General features: G+C 40.5%; 1 long non-coding RNA gene across 2 annotated transcripts in view; it reads right to left on the minus strand.

Annotated features, from left to right (window-relative positions):
* The window catches only part of LOC142406221 (uncharacterized), a 64,831-nt gene that overhangs the window by 15,266 nt on the left and 35,498 nt on the right, over positions 1-14,067 (minus strand). For both annotated transcript variants that reach the window (XR_012774500.1, XR_012774499.1), the window contains exons 2-3: positions 8,398-8,619; positions 3,463-3,515 (exon numbers count right to left, since the gene is read on the minus strand). This is a non-coding gene — a long non-coding RNA (uncharacterized LOC142406221). The remainder of the gene's footprint in view (positions 1-3,462; positions 3,516-8,397; positions 8,620-14,067) is intronic.

Here is a 14,067-nt window from a genome sequence, read left to right on the forward strand (position 1 = left end):
ATACTAGTTAACATAACAGCTGCCACATCACATGGGATTTATGTTGTCAAGAGACCCTTCTAAAAGTAACTCAAATTATCAATATGCCAAAGAACATTTGGTACATAAACTACCTGTTTTCTTAGGTTTTAGAATTTATTTTGTAACAGTTATGCCCTGATTTCCTTTGACTTAAAATTAATTGTTCTGAAAAAGATGAAGAAGGTTAAAAGGCTTGGCTTTGGGATCAGGGCCAAAGGACACTGATGAATATATGAGATGATGGGAAACAGAACAAATTGCTACAGAAACAATTGGAAATAAGATACAGTCTAAGGAGGCTAGTGAGAAGAAAGTCATTTGAGCTGGAGCAAAGAAAGATATGTGGATGCTTTGGAACAGGCCCCACTTCACAACATTGTTGATAACTGTAAGGAAGTGATCTGATGACATCTTTTTCTTTTCATGTATGTGTAATTTTTAGTGAGATTGCCCTTGGCTGAAGAAACTGAAGAGTTCTAAGACACTTCATCACTGCACGTTCCTGGCCACGTTAAGATTTCTTAGGAGCAGGCACATTTCCATTGCCTTCCATGTCTTCAATTTTGCCAGATTTTATGAAAGAAGAAGAAATTAAAGACTGATGGAAAATTCTTTAGTAATACAATAAATTCTATCCCTATAACTAACAAAAAATCTAATGAAAGACCCCACAGGTTGCCATGTGTGTCAAACCATACCCTATGATACTGGCATTGTTTAGGAAAATTCAACTAAAATTGGGGGTGAGCGATATTTTTTGGCAAATTATTGATTTGCTTAAAAATTCATCTTCAGAACAGCCAGAACTGTTTATGAATTCTACCTACATTGAAGGACTAGTTTTAGATGAGACAACACTGACAAAACATTTCAGAAATTTTGAAACAGTTGCCTACAACATATTCAAAATCAAATGCTGCGAATTTTCTGAGGCATTTAATTTCTGGACAGGATTAATGACTAAAGGAAAGATTTGGCCTTGCAGTCATTGGTTCTCTTCTCCACTTTATCCCCTTTTCTTTTATGATTCCAGTACTAGTGACCTAAACCATAACCAGATTCAAATGTCTCATCTGCCTCTGGGGATCTGAGAATACAATGTCTGCTGCTTCCCCACAATGAAACCTTCTCCAATAGGGCATATGTGTGCTTAAGGAAGGTTATTCTCCATATTATTTGTTGATACTATTCCATCTTAAATGAACTACATGAATAGTGACTGACCCCTACAGTAAATGCATGTAATCCAGGAAAGGTGTTCAAATCTGCAGCTAGAGTTTAAATTTAAGAATTACACATCCTGGGCAAGAATATTGGGCAATACTTCTGTGGTTTGAGCCATTTGTTTCCTTGTCTTTTTTCAGTAGTGCCCAGAAATAGAAAGTTCATTTCTGGTTTTATGTATCTGTTAGGAAACCGTATTTCAGATTCTCTCATTCCAGCCTGGCCACCAAATCAAAATCTCAAGGCTTACCAAAAGTTATGAAATAGTGACAAGGCAGAGGCAATACCTCCTTTACAGATTTATTTGCAACAGGTTGTGCCAGCAGACAGTAACTGAATTCCCCAAAACCTTGAGTCCACAGAATAAGAAATAACCATTATACAGGTCTGAAGGGGAGGCAGCAGAATTGTACAAGATGAGGAAACACTAAGAAAACTGATTATATATGATCTCAAAGCATACGTATTTATGTGTCACAGTTCTCTATGTTATCTCATATTTATTTCTTTAAATACAAAAACCATTTCTTGCTTCCTCACTTCTGTAGCTTTGGGCCTCAGTTTCTTTTGTTTTATATATATTTGTATCCATATCATACTGTGTAGGACTGTAGATATTTTATTTAAAATCTTTGCAATTATTTTAGCATTTCAGCACATAAGCCTCACTGATTATAGTTTTGACTATTAACAATTTTTTTTATTTATATCTTCTCTGACTAATAATGTCTTTCCAGTCTGACCTAAGTACGTTTTACTACACAAGCATGGAATTTCATTTACTCCTGAGAATCCTGATGATTCATTAACAGGGATATATCCTTAGGTCTCATTAATGTAGTTCTTACTATAATTTGCAGACGATTAGATAAGTGTCTTTTTACTTCTCTGTCTTCCTTTACAGCACATACAGTCTCACAGTGTGCCTGGAATGATTATAGCAGATAGATATTTTAAATCATTTTTCCTTTCTTTGGACTCAGTCTTTTTTATGTGCATCTATTCTCTCTCTCATTTAAGTTTTTTTTTTTCTTTTTAATTGTACATGACTGGTTTTAAAGTGGGTAATCATTTCTCGCTGTGGTGCCTCTAACTGCTTTAGAAGGCTTTCTCTAATTCCTTTAATACTCAGAGAATCACAAACACTGCAGGATCCCCTAAGGTTTTAACAGTACAGTGAGTCTACTTACAGGAATAGCTCAGAAACAATGCATTTTCTGTGCACCAAATAAAAATATGCATACCACGCCACTATCCTTGATTTTGAGAGCTGTTTCTGATTACTGATTGAAAATTCCCTCTGTTCTTCATTAAAGACTGAGATTCTTTTAAAATGCTTATTTACGGTGGCAGTCCTAAGGGGCAGGCTATGTATTTAACTGCCTACAGCTTCAAAACTCTTTCAACATGAGGCCAACTCTGCGTTAGGTAACTTGTTGGGTGAGTGGTGCCACATTCCTGCTCTGTCTATGGGATAAAGCAGCCACAGTACAACATGGCTCATTTGTTCCTAGACTATCATTAGCATTAATGAGCTTTGCATGTATACATCAAGGAAAGGAAAGGAGAATCATAGCTTCTTATGCTTAATGTTATATTTTCACGGGTCCTCTCTCTGGCTCAAGTTCATTCTTTTTGAGCCAAATCCGGCATGCCTGTGAAAAGCTTGAGTAAACAGGCCATGTGCAAGGGATATGTGATGGACTGAGAGATGGAAAACCCTCCCCCACCCTCAGACTCAAATGTGTCACTGAAGCTTATGTGATACAGCAGCAGTTCCCTCCTGGGGAGGGGGGATCTAATAATTTTTTCCTTGACCCTGTTCCTTTGTCAAACTCAGCCCTTTCTTGCAACCCCTATAAATCTGCTGTGAAGACATATGCCATCAAGTAGGGTGAATGAGCAGCAGGGATCCCCCTTCATGACCTTTCCTTTACATGACACCTCCCTCCCCAACTAGCTGAACCATTGTATTTAGGACCCTCTGCCCTCCCAGGAAAGGGTATGATTGTTTTGGAAGGACAAAGCAAAAACCAATGCATAAATAAGAGGGATTCACTCAGAAGGCTATCTAATAAACAGTTAGATGAAAATATACAACACCAGGGCGCAATACTTAAGGTAACCGAGATTTTTTTCATAGCACAACTTGCAAAGAACTCACAGTTAGAAATAGAGCCCACATACTGAATTCTGTCCTGCCAAGGATAAACTCACCTTCTGCCCTCTTGACCACACCACTTTACCTTTATGTGTTCCTTTTGTCCTCACTGAAAAACAGAATAAAAAAGCTTTCTAGTATCATTAGCAGAGGATGTCAGAGCACTGGAAGTGCTAATAAATAGAAAGCTCAACTTCTGACTTCTAAATACTGACTAATTCTCTGTCCAAAGGGTCATTCAGACCCTGCTCAGACTCAAAACATGTATTTTTTCATGCAAGTGTACTATAACCACTTCTGCATCCATACCAAGCCCCCTTTCTGTAAGTGCAATAATCTCAACTGCTCCTATGTCTTTGCAAACATAGTGGGGCAACCTCCTCCTCCAGGAGGATGAGGTCCATCACCTGTAGGTCTGCAACTGCAGCATGACAATACAGGGCTGAGTGCTTTTTTTCCCTGTGAACCTGTAGTACAAGGGTTATCTTTTACGAATTAAACATGAAATTAAAAAAAATTATTTTATCAGCCATAAAGAGAATTACACGAGGTTGAAAATATCTTGCAATTTAAAGCAAGCTTCTTATAACAATCAAGGAGACAGGTGTTTGACTGAACTCTTTGAGGGACCACATATAGAAATAGATGGGACAGAGCAGGGGGAATAAATTCAGTAGCTGACAGGAATTGCTCACTTGATGGAGGACAGAATCATAGATAAATTCAAACATCTCCACAGTGTCTGGGTGCCCTCAACGTAGACACTTCTAGTATAGTTTTATCCCCCTGGGTACCTGGAAGGTCTAACAATGAAATGGAGGAAGGTTGCATCTATGAATGCTACAGGACAGATTTTTTTGACTGAGAAAAAAAATATTTTCCATCCCACATGTATTTTAGGTCCTAGAAATGTTTTCTGTTCTCACTGTAGTTTTTACCATAGACCAGTTTTGGTAAAACTGAGAAACTGGTTATGTGTGCAGTAGCTATGAAAGAACTGGCCATGGGTTAGCCCAAATGTGGCTGCCTGACATACTGCCTGTGACTAGCTGGTGCAAGCAAGCTGAGCAGTGCATTAACTTGTCAGGTGAATCCTTCGTACTCTGAGCCAGCACTCTGACCATGCCTCTAGCAATGTTACCAGGCTTGCAGTAAGTAGTCACCCAGAAAGCTGGGTCCCATTTTGCAGGTGATTTTGGGATTGTCACTACAGGACATATCTGCTCACTCTGCAGCTATTCAGAAGTGGTGCATGAGAACCCACGTTTCAAATTTTTGGTCAGTCTCATTTAGATTAAGCACTTGTACGCACATATCTGATAGGTCTAGTAAGAGCCCTGTCCATCCAGTAGCAGAATGGACTGCTTTCAATCTCTTCCACTGGAGAAATTCTGCTTGTATTGATAATTAAACATGCAGTGCATCACGGACTTTTGCAAAAGTCTCCTACATCCTTGTCCTAACAAACAAGCTACAGACGTGGTCAGAGCTTCTCCCATTTTCAAGTTCCTTCTGCAGGACATTTTCCAGTTTGTAGAAATAATTTACTGAGGCAGATAAAAACTAGCTGCACAGCCCAAGACATTAGGGCACTCACAAGGGTTAATGGAAGAGCCATGTTCAAGCTGTGCTCTAAATCTTACAGAATAAAAAATTAAGCCCAGATTCTCCAAACCCTGTGTGATTACCTGCCTGCGGACCACTGGCTTCCTAGCTTTGAGCAGAAATTCAACCAGAGACCCAGAAAACCCTTCAGAACACAACGATAGTTGGATCAGGCACCTTTCTGCAAAAAAACCAACATTGACAAGTCAGCGTATTTGCTGGAAAAAAAGCATGTTGACAAAAAATTCTTGATCGCCCTAATTGGAAACTCTGGCCCGGGCTGTGAATCTCTCCTCCAGCATGCAATTATAATGGGTAGCACTCAACACAAAATCTAAACCAAAACTGAAAACATTCTGCGTCTTCTCAAGTTCTGCTGCTTGAATTAAATTATTAGAGCCTGCTGTAAAACAATAATGATTTCTACTGTCAGAAACAATGTTTCAAACAGATGTGAACCTCACAAAGCATATGTGAAAAACGTGTGATCCACACACTAAGGTCACAGGAGCCATTTAGACGCCACATGTAAAATATGTGAAACACATGTGGAGGCATGATGCAAATTCACATTTAGTCTGTCCTTTGGCAAGTATCAAGATCATAGGCTAAAAGAACTAAATCTCTCTGAGGCAAACTTTGTGCCTGTGAAACTTTCAATCTTTATAAAAGATTAACTTTTTTAAAAAATTCCCGCAGGGCAGACTTCTTAACCCCTCAAATTATCCATTGCTAATGCTGCCTGATACGTCCTTAGTGATGGAAAATTCTTGTTACCCTCTTTCTTAATACCTACCAAAGCAAAAGGTTAACAGCTCTCTGCTGTCTGCTGTTACACAGCTAATCCTCGGGTGGTAATGCCGTTCTCACCCAGTGGGCTTGCCCTGCTTTATCTGAGCCTGTGACGGCATAACTCAGGGCACTAGGCAGTAGAAAAATCTCACTGAAGGGTGTTACAAGTTACTCACAGATTATGTTCAGTTAATGGTGATGTTAATGCTGAGGATTTGGCTCTGGGTGCCACTCATCTTACCCAAATTCAGTCTCAAAAGTCTTAGTCCTAAGCCAGCTGCCTAGACCCCTCTGTCAATTAAGAGAGAGGCCTTTCCAAACTCCACTTACTATATAGGTTGCAATGAACTCCCTCTGGCGGTGCCTCGTTGACTATATAAGGGGGCCAAACAGCTAATTGAGAGCAAAAGCTTAACTTCTAGATGGCCAAAGTAAGGTGGCAAAAGCCATTGGAAGTGCCCTGAGCATGGGGAGCCCAACCCCTAAGCCGATACCGCCGGTCTCCTCCACAGAAGTGCAAGGAGAGACAGGCTTTGTTTCAAAGCAGAGACCTCAGCAGTGGGCAAGTGTCCCCACTGCACAGGATCTACTCGCATCATCTTCAAAAGGAGTTTCTGATGCACCCCCTGCTTGCAGCAGGGAGGGCCTTGCCACTTGGCTTGGAGCAATCAGGCCCCAAGAAGAGCCCTGTGTTTAATAACATTTGGCTTTTCATACTCATTTTCTCTCCTCTCTGTCCCTAGAAATCCTGTGCTGTGGGAAACTCCACCCTCCACCCTCCTCATCTTCTCAGCCACTTTTTCATCGCCTCGGCTGCACCACATGTGAGCTTGATAAAGTCAGAATTCACGTAGCTGAGAAAAGTAGGCTCTGTCTTGAAACTCCTCTTTATGCAATGACCCCAGTGGAATGATTCATGAGAATAAAGATTTTTACATGGGAGAACGTGTTACAGATTCTGGACCATTTCTTTCATTGCCACTTTTTAAATGAATCAAAAAGGTAACTATAACAGAAAAATGCTAAAGGCATAATACATCTGTTCCTGTTCTAAATGAAGACAATGGCACATTCCCTTTTGATTTTAAAACAAGAAAGAGAAAAAAATTAATGGAAAGATGCAACATATTAACAAAGAATTTAAATTTAAGGATAACATTGATTTCATATAGACTCATATGCAACCACTGCTATCTGTCTCTCAGTTGCACATCTTATAATGCTATACTTTAGGAAAAAATTGTTTATGAAATATTCATGGCAAAACAAATAACGTCCATAAAAAATCAATTATGAAGTCAATTTGATTTTTATAATTTTTAATACACATATCTGAGGTGCAGAGAGGAAAAATAACTAAGCCCTCAGCAGACCATTATAAGCTAGATAAGGATTTACAATACAAGATACAGCACCCATAATGCTTGAAGGATGATGTCATGTCTTAATTATGTTAGCATTTAGTGGATATACATCAGCTCCACATCTTCAGATATTCAGAATTTACTGTGCCCTTTCTTTGACCCTGATTTTTTTTTTAGACAACTGAAGTAGGGAGAACATATTCAAAGCAGATTTTCTTCCAATATTCACGAAGAGACTTCAGACAACAGGGGTTCAAGTGAGCTCTGGTTTTAGCTATTTTTCCATCTCTGCTGCTTGCTGAGAGTTTAGAATCACAGGGGGATGATGATTCTCAGCTCCCCTCAAGGGTCTGATCCCACACCATCAAAAGCCACATTGTCATTGTTTTCTGTGGGTCTTGAGGGTGCTCAACACATCAAAAATTGGAGGACTGAAAGCTGAAGGTTTTTTTGGTCCCAGATCGATGGCAACCTGCTATGACTCTGCAGGACCATTTGCAGGTTAAACAATGTAGCACGGAGAGATTTGCAGGCTTGTTCTTTTCTAGAAAGACACTTGTTCCTTCATTCCTGCATTATGCTGCAAATGCATATAAGCGCTTCCCAATATGCAGCCACTACAGAACCAGTCTTTTCCTTGTAAAGAAGGAATTTACATATTTAGTTACTTTCGCCAGGAATAAAAAAAGGTGCATTCTTTAAGATCACCTCGTATAAAAAACTTTTTTTTTTTTTAGAACAGGATTATTTGGGGAACAAGCATAGGAAGGAATCATCAATATTTACTCTTAAATTTTATTTTTTAAGAGCTTGGCTAAAAGCCCATAAAATTAGTCAACTCTTGTGTTCGGGGAGATTAATGAAGTTTGGACAAGGGGCAAATGTGTCTGAACGTCTTCCAGCAATTATATTTTGGGGGGTTTTTTAATAGAGACAGCTTTTCATTCCAGAAAGGCTACAAAATGACATATATAAAATGAAACTACAGTAATCCATTGTTCTAAAGCTGCTTTTCCCAAAGCACTATCACTACTTGTCTATCAGACATATTCTCTGCCTTTGGATGCAATGGCAGTTAACGTACATACCCAGATTCACACCCAGTGTAGCTGCAGACACCATGCCTTTTAATTCCAGTGAGTCTTAGCATCCCGTCCCTCCGGATTAGCCCCAGAAGAGTTTTCCCCCAGCAAATCTCCACTGTCTTCTATTGCAAGGATTTGCACCCACCTTCCACAGAAGAGAAAGGAAAATCTTGGGGGGGGGTGGGGGGGGAGGTTCTGGCTTCAAATATCCCCTATGCCAGTGGATGGTGGAAGGTCAGATGCTGTTTTCTTGGCAGACACTCTGGCTCTCAGCGTGCTCCCCCCACTCCATCCACTTTCCATTAAGTTTTGCTGGGCAACAGCATACACTTTGGATCCATGTCACCCATTCCATTAGCCAATAGAGCTGCATAGACGTGGAAAAGGAAAATATGCGTGTAAAACAAACTGGGGTGAAGAAGGGGAGGGAAAAAAAGAATATATCCATCTTGCAATTCTTTTTCCCCCCTCTATAGACCCACCTCTGAGCTTGGATCTGAGAGGTGAGAGTGCAAACAAATGTGCTTCTATTTTCTTTTTTTAAATTTTTTAACCACATTGTGTTTCAAATGCAATTTTAATAAGGGTACTCTCTGTATATTTCCAAGTAGATTTGTTTTGTGTCCATGGTGGGGGGGGAACCCTGAAAAAAAGACTCCAAAGTGATTAACTCCGTGATAATGAAGTCCAGTTTTCTATGAAGCACACGTCACGGAGTGAATTGCTGCTTGCTTTGATTTGTGCTTGAAACGTGAGACATGCTGATTCCCAGATGGCTGTTTCATTGTGCAGAAAAGCAGAGAAACACATACATTTCAGTTAACTTGCATATCTTTTCATTTATTCATGTAATTGTGATATATATTCCATATTCCAGAAAGAACCAGATGGTGAAGGGAAGGCTTACAGTGCAGCCACATTCCCATTCAATAACCTTGGCTGTCTGCAGCAAACTCTTCACTATGCCAGGTGTCAACATTTGGCCGCTAAAATTTTACTCTCTGGAACACACTGGGTGAAAGAATTCACAATCTCACATATTCCCTTCTTGATATGCATAGTAAATGCCCTGCCATGCCAATAAGAGTTGCAGGTACACATCAAGGGAGAAATGTGCACCCCCTAATATCAGCCACATCTGATGTTACCATGATAAGATTTCACCATGACACGTTAAAAAGCATTTCTAATAAATAAAGCTTTGCATAGGGAAGACTGCAAGTTACATTTTCAGCAAAGTTCATGGGAATTCAGCCTGCACTCCTGTCTAACAATAATGGGAGTGGTGTGTGTAATTCCACCCACAGAGCCGGATTAACTAAAAGGATTTATTTTCAACCAGTGAAACTGCTAAATTCTGGTACCAGCAGCAGGACTGTCTGCCAGTATCCTGTAAGCCTTTATTTCCCTAAGGCCCATACCATATGACATGTTTGGATGATGTTTAAACCTTCCCCCTGTGTATGTTCATCTTGTGTATTTTTATTGTTCTTTTAATTATCTGCACATATATATTAATTCCAGAAAGTACAAACAGGCTCCACTGTCATTTCTCTACCACACTTTATATTATAACATCAGTCATGAATGCTAGTTACAAGTTTCCAGGCAGACATGCGGTTGATCTAAATTTGTGGGACAACAACATTCAGATATCTGCTTTCAATTTGTGTGCATGTTTCTCCCTGTTATTTTCTTTTTATGGTAGTATTAATTGTTACCAGAAGTCTGCATGAAATGACTGAGGAACCAAACGCTGGAATGCAGCGGATCAGAAATGGTTGTTTCGCTCGCTGTTAAGTGAAATGTGTTCAGTTAGTTTTTTAGTTAACTTGAGTATTCCCACGAACAACTAGAGATTTCAGTTTTGGACATGGAAGAAAAGTCAAGAATCTTGACCGACTGGCAAATTCAGATGCCCGATGCTGATGTATTCACTTAATTGCTTGGAACTACATATAAATATATAATTTCCAGAAGTACAGTCTCTGGAGAACTTTATTTTTTGGAATCACTGTGCCCACATTACTAAGGACAAGCACTGTATTAACAGAAAGAATAAGTGGCTTTATCCACTTGGCTGGATACCAAAAATGGAACTGTTCCATACCTGCTGAAGCCAGTAAGAGTCTTTCCATTGAGTTCAGTGGGCACTGGTTTAGGCACTAATTATAGAATCACAGAATCATGGAATAGTTTGGGTTGGAAGGGACCTTTAAAGATCATCTAGTTCAACCCCACTGCAATGAGCAGGGACATCTTCAACTAGATCAGGTTGCTCAGAGCCCCGTCCAACCTCACCTTGAATGTTTCCAGGGATGGGGCATCTACCACCTCTCTGGGCAACCTGTTCCAGTATTTCACCACCCTCATTGTAAAAAATGTCTTCCTTATATCTAGGCTAAATCTACCCTGGTTTAGTTTAAAACCATTACCCCTTGTCCTATTGCAAGAGACCCTGCTAAAAGTCTGTCCCCATCTTTCTTATAAGCTCCCTTTAAGTACTGAAAGGCCACAATAAGGTCTCCCCGGAGCCTCCTCTTCTCCAGGCTGAACAACCCCAACTCCCTCAGCCTGTCCTCATAGGAGAGGTGTTCCATCCCTCTGATCATTTTCGTGGCCCTCCTCTGGACCTGCTCCAACAGGTCCATGTCTTTCCTGTGCTGAGGACTCCAGAGCTGGATGCAGTACTCCAGGTGGGATCTCACCAGAGCAGAGCAGAGGGGCAGAATCACCTCCCTCGACCTGCTGGCCATGCTTCTTTTGATGCAGCCCAGGATACAGCTGGCCTTCTGGGCTGTGAGCGCACATTGTTGGCTCATGTCCAGCTTTTCATCCACCAGTACCCCCAAGTCCTTCTCAGCAGGGCTGCTCTCAATCCCTTCATCCCCCAGCCTGTATTGATACTGGGGGTTGCCCCGACCCAGGCACAGGACCTTGCACTTGGCCTTGCTGAACCTCATGAGGTTCACATGGGCCCACTTCTTGAGCTTGTCCAGGTCCCTCTGGATGGCATCCCATCCCTCAGGCGTGTCAACCACACCACTCAGCTTGGTGTCGTCTGCAAATTTGCTGAGAGTGCCCTCGATTGCTGTACTACGACACCAAAGGGATGAGTAATTCCAAGTGCTCATTACCCAAGACTGCCCAACTCTCTCTGCAGACTCATTGGAGAGAGTCAGGTCTACATCTACGTGCCTGAAAGGCAACACATTTTCATATGTGTTAATCTATGAATGTTCTTCTAAAAAATAATCCTGTGATTAAGCAGCATTGCAGGTTAACGCACAAGTGCGGATAACATAAGGAAAAGTTTATCCCAAAATCTCTCTTTCCCTGGTGCCACTGCCCCTCGTTTTGTATGGGTTCCAGAAAGGTGCAGGTTATCTAAGGATTTATTTTCAAGCAATATTAAATGGGTGCAGGTTATCTGAAGTATAGATTATACAGTCTGAAATTCACACTGCCCTCTTGAACATATGCCTAAATCTCCCTTCGAGGTAGCTGAAGGAATCCTGATGAAAGCCCAGGGCTGAGAGAGACAAGGGTGGGTTGTGGTCAGCGTTTCAAGCAGCAGCCTTGAAATGTGAGTCTTTCACTGGGGTTCTTCAGACAGAGCTAGATCAGATGTAGGGAGTCCAAAGCTAGGACTTCCCACAGTGGCCTTTTTCATGCTTCATCTTTCTGCCTGTTTGGTTTACACACCTGTCCCTTGCCCAGTTTAAGATGTATTAATTGGACAGGGCTCACAACAGGATCTCAGCATCAAGATTTATCTTTGCAGTGTGCCATAAAATAGCTGCTGTACCTAGACCATTTTTCTCCCAGGGAAGGAAACACATGAGACTGAAAAGTCACCTAATGACACATACCCCAATATAGGTAGGCGTCTATGTTGCCTGTAGTCACTGCAGAAGGCTTCTAGCTATAGGTCTTAAATCCTACCTCTCTCTGTTGACTGCTAAGGGGCAGCTAAAGTATGAACAACACTAATGTCTAACATTAGGTGTTAGAAATATCCCCTACCAAGTATTTTTCATTTTCAGAAACACTGTCAGTCACTGGCCATTTGGAAATTGTGGCCTAGGAGTCAAAGTCATGTTGCTCTTGCTTGTGACAAAGACTGCCTTATATTGCAAATGCAAGTATCCAACAAGCATTACTTCAGTGCAGCGTGCGTGTTTGTGCTTTACCACTATAGATAATGAAGGTGGGATGCGAATTTTGTCAGCGCGCCCTCGTGATCCGATTCAGAGTGAGTGGGGATGCTAACATGTCAGGGAACCAATTAATGACTCAGCTTAAGCAGCTTCATGGGAAACTTTAGTTTTAAAAATAAAATAGAATTTACCCTTTTTGTAAGTAAGACAGTTGTAAAGTCAGTACCACAGATAAAGAAGAGGTAGAAAGGATTATTCCCGATGGACACAAATTCAAAAGCACATCTTCTGTTTTACTTAGAACAGTGTTCGCCTAGTGAGGTTTTGCTCTGAGTATATTCCAAACCCACATTGCTACATAGCCTCTCATCATACCTATGCACAGAGTCTAAATGCCGCAAATATATGCATCCAGGACAGAGCTCAATCACTTTCTCTCTTAAATGACTGACAGCCTGATTGCATACAGGCAGCAGTCAGATAAATCTCTGGTAAGGGGCCATATGTTGCTAGGAGACAGGGCCTAATGGCCTGGGGAGGTATATGTAGGGGAGGTGATGGAGCCGGGGATCAGGGCAGGGAATATAAAAAGAGGAAGCCCGTTTTGTTTTTATCTCTGTAACATAACCAGTGCATAAAAGCCTCCTTTCTTTCACATTCATATGGCAGGAAGCTCTGTCTTCTCTGTAAGTGTTGCTGTTCACCACGTTCAAACAGTCAAGGGAAAACTTATGGCACCAAAAGTTCACAGTCTACATGCAAGTAGGCGAGTAAATGCAGACTAAGGGAAATGAAAAAAAATGGCTTTTTCAATTTGTTTTTTTTTTAATATACATTGAATAACTGTAGGTAGAAATCGAGTTTTATGCTCAGCTTAACTTGAAACAAGTAGAAGCCTTTCAAAGGAGCGGAAGGTGGTAGTCTTATGCATAAAAAGGGAAGACGGCTGCTGCTGTAAAGTCATATTAGTGCTCTGTTTGACAGATGGACCAGCTGACTGAAAAAAAGAAAAGAAAGAAAAAAGGAACTGTGATGGATGCACTGGCTAATTATCAGTGAGTCAAAAGACTCTTGTGATTGAGGTGGAAGAGTACTTGTGAGATGCAAATGTACATTGATGGTTGTTTAATTATTGCTATTACCATTTTAGAGAAGGGCAACAAAGTCCTGTGTAGGAAGTAACACAAAACAAGAAGAGCCATAGTACAGAAAAACAGAGAATGAAATTCTGAGAATGAAATATATATGGTATAGTTGTTTTTCTTTTTGAGAGGAGAAGGAGAATTAGGAAATAGTCATCTCTTCTGGTTATATCTTTAAAAGGACCTTTGCTTTTGTGTTTCATTTCTGTTGGAAATGTATAGATGAGAACCCTTTAAAAAAGAAATGTTCACTGCTTACTGTACTTAAAACTTAGCACTCTATTTGTGGCATTTTTCATTCTAAACAGAAAAAATCAGCAAAAAATAATAATGAAATGCAATGCAGAAAAACATATTAAAAACCCAGCACATACATGTGTTTTTGACCAGTGAGCTTGCTTTGTGGATCACTTTAGATAGGGATGATGCAGTGTTTCTTTAAAAATACAGATAGCAAAACTTAGGAGAGCAAGAAAACTGTATCTATCTAGATAATAAAACCAGGATCTTATT

Source organism: Mycteria americana, chromosome 2, assembly GCF_035582795.1.
Source record: "Mycteria americana isolate JAX WOST 10 ecotype Jacksonville Zoo and Gardens chromosome 2, USCA_MyAme_1.0, whole genome shotgun sequence".
Classification (NCBI taxonomy): Eukaryota; Metazoa; Chordata; class Aves; order Ciconiiformes; family Ciconiidae; genus Mycteria; species Mycteria americana.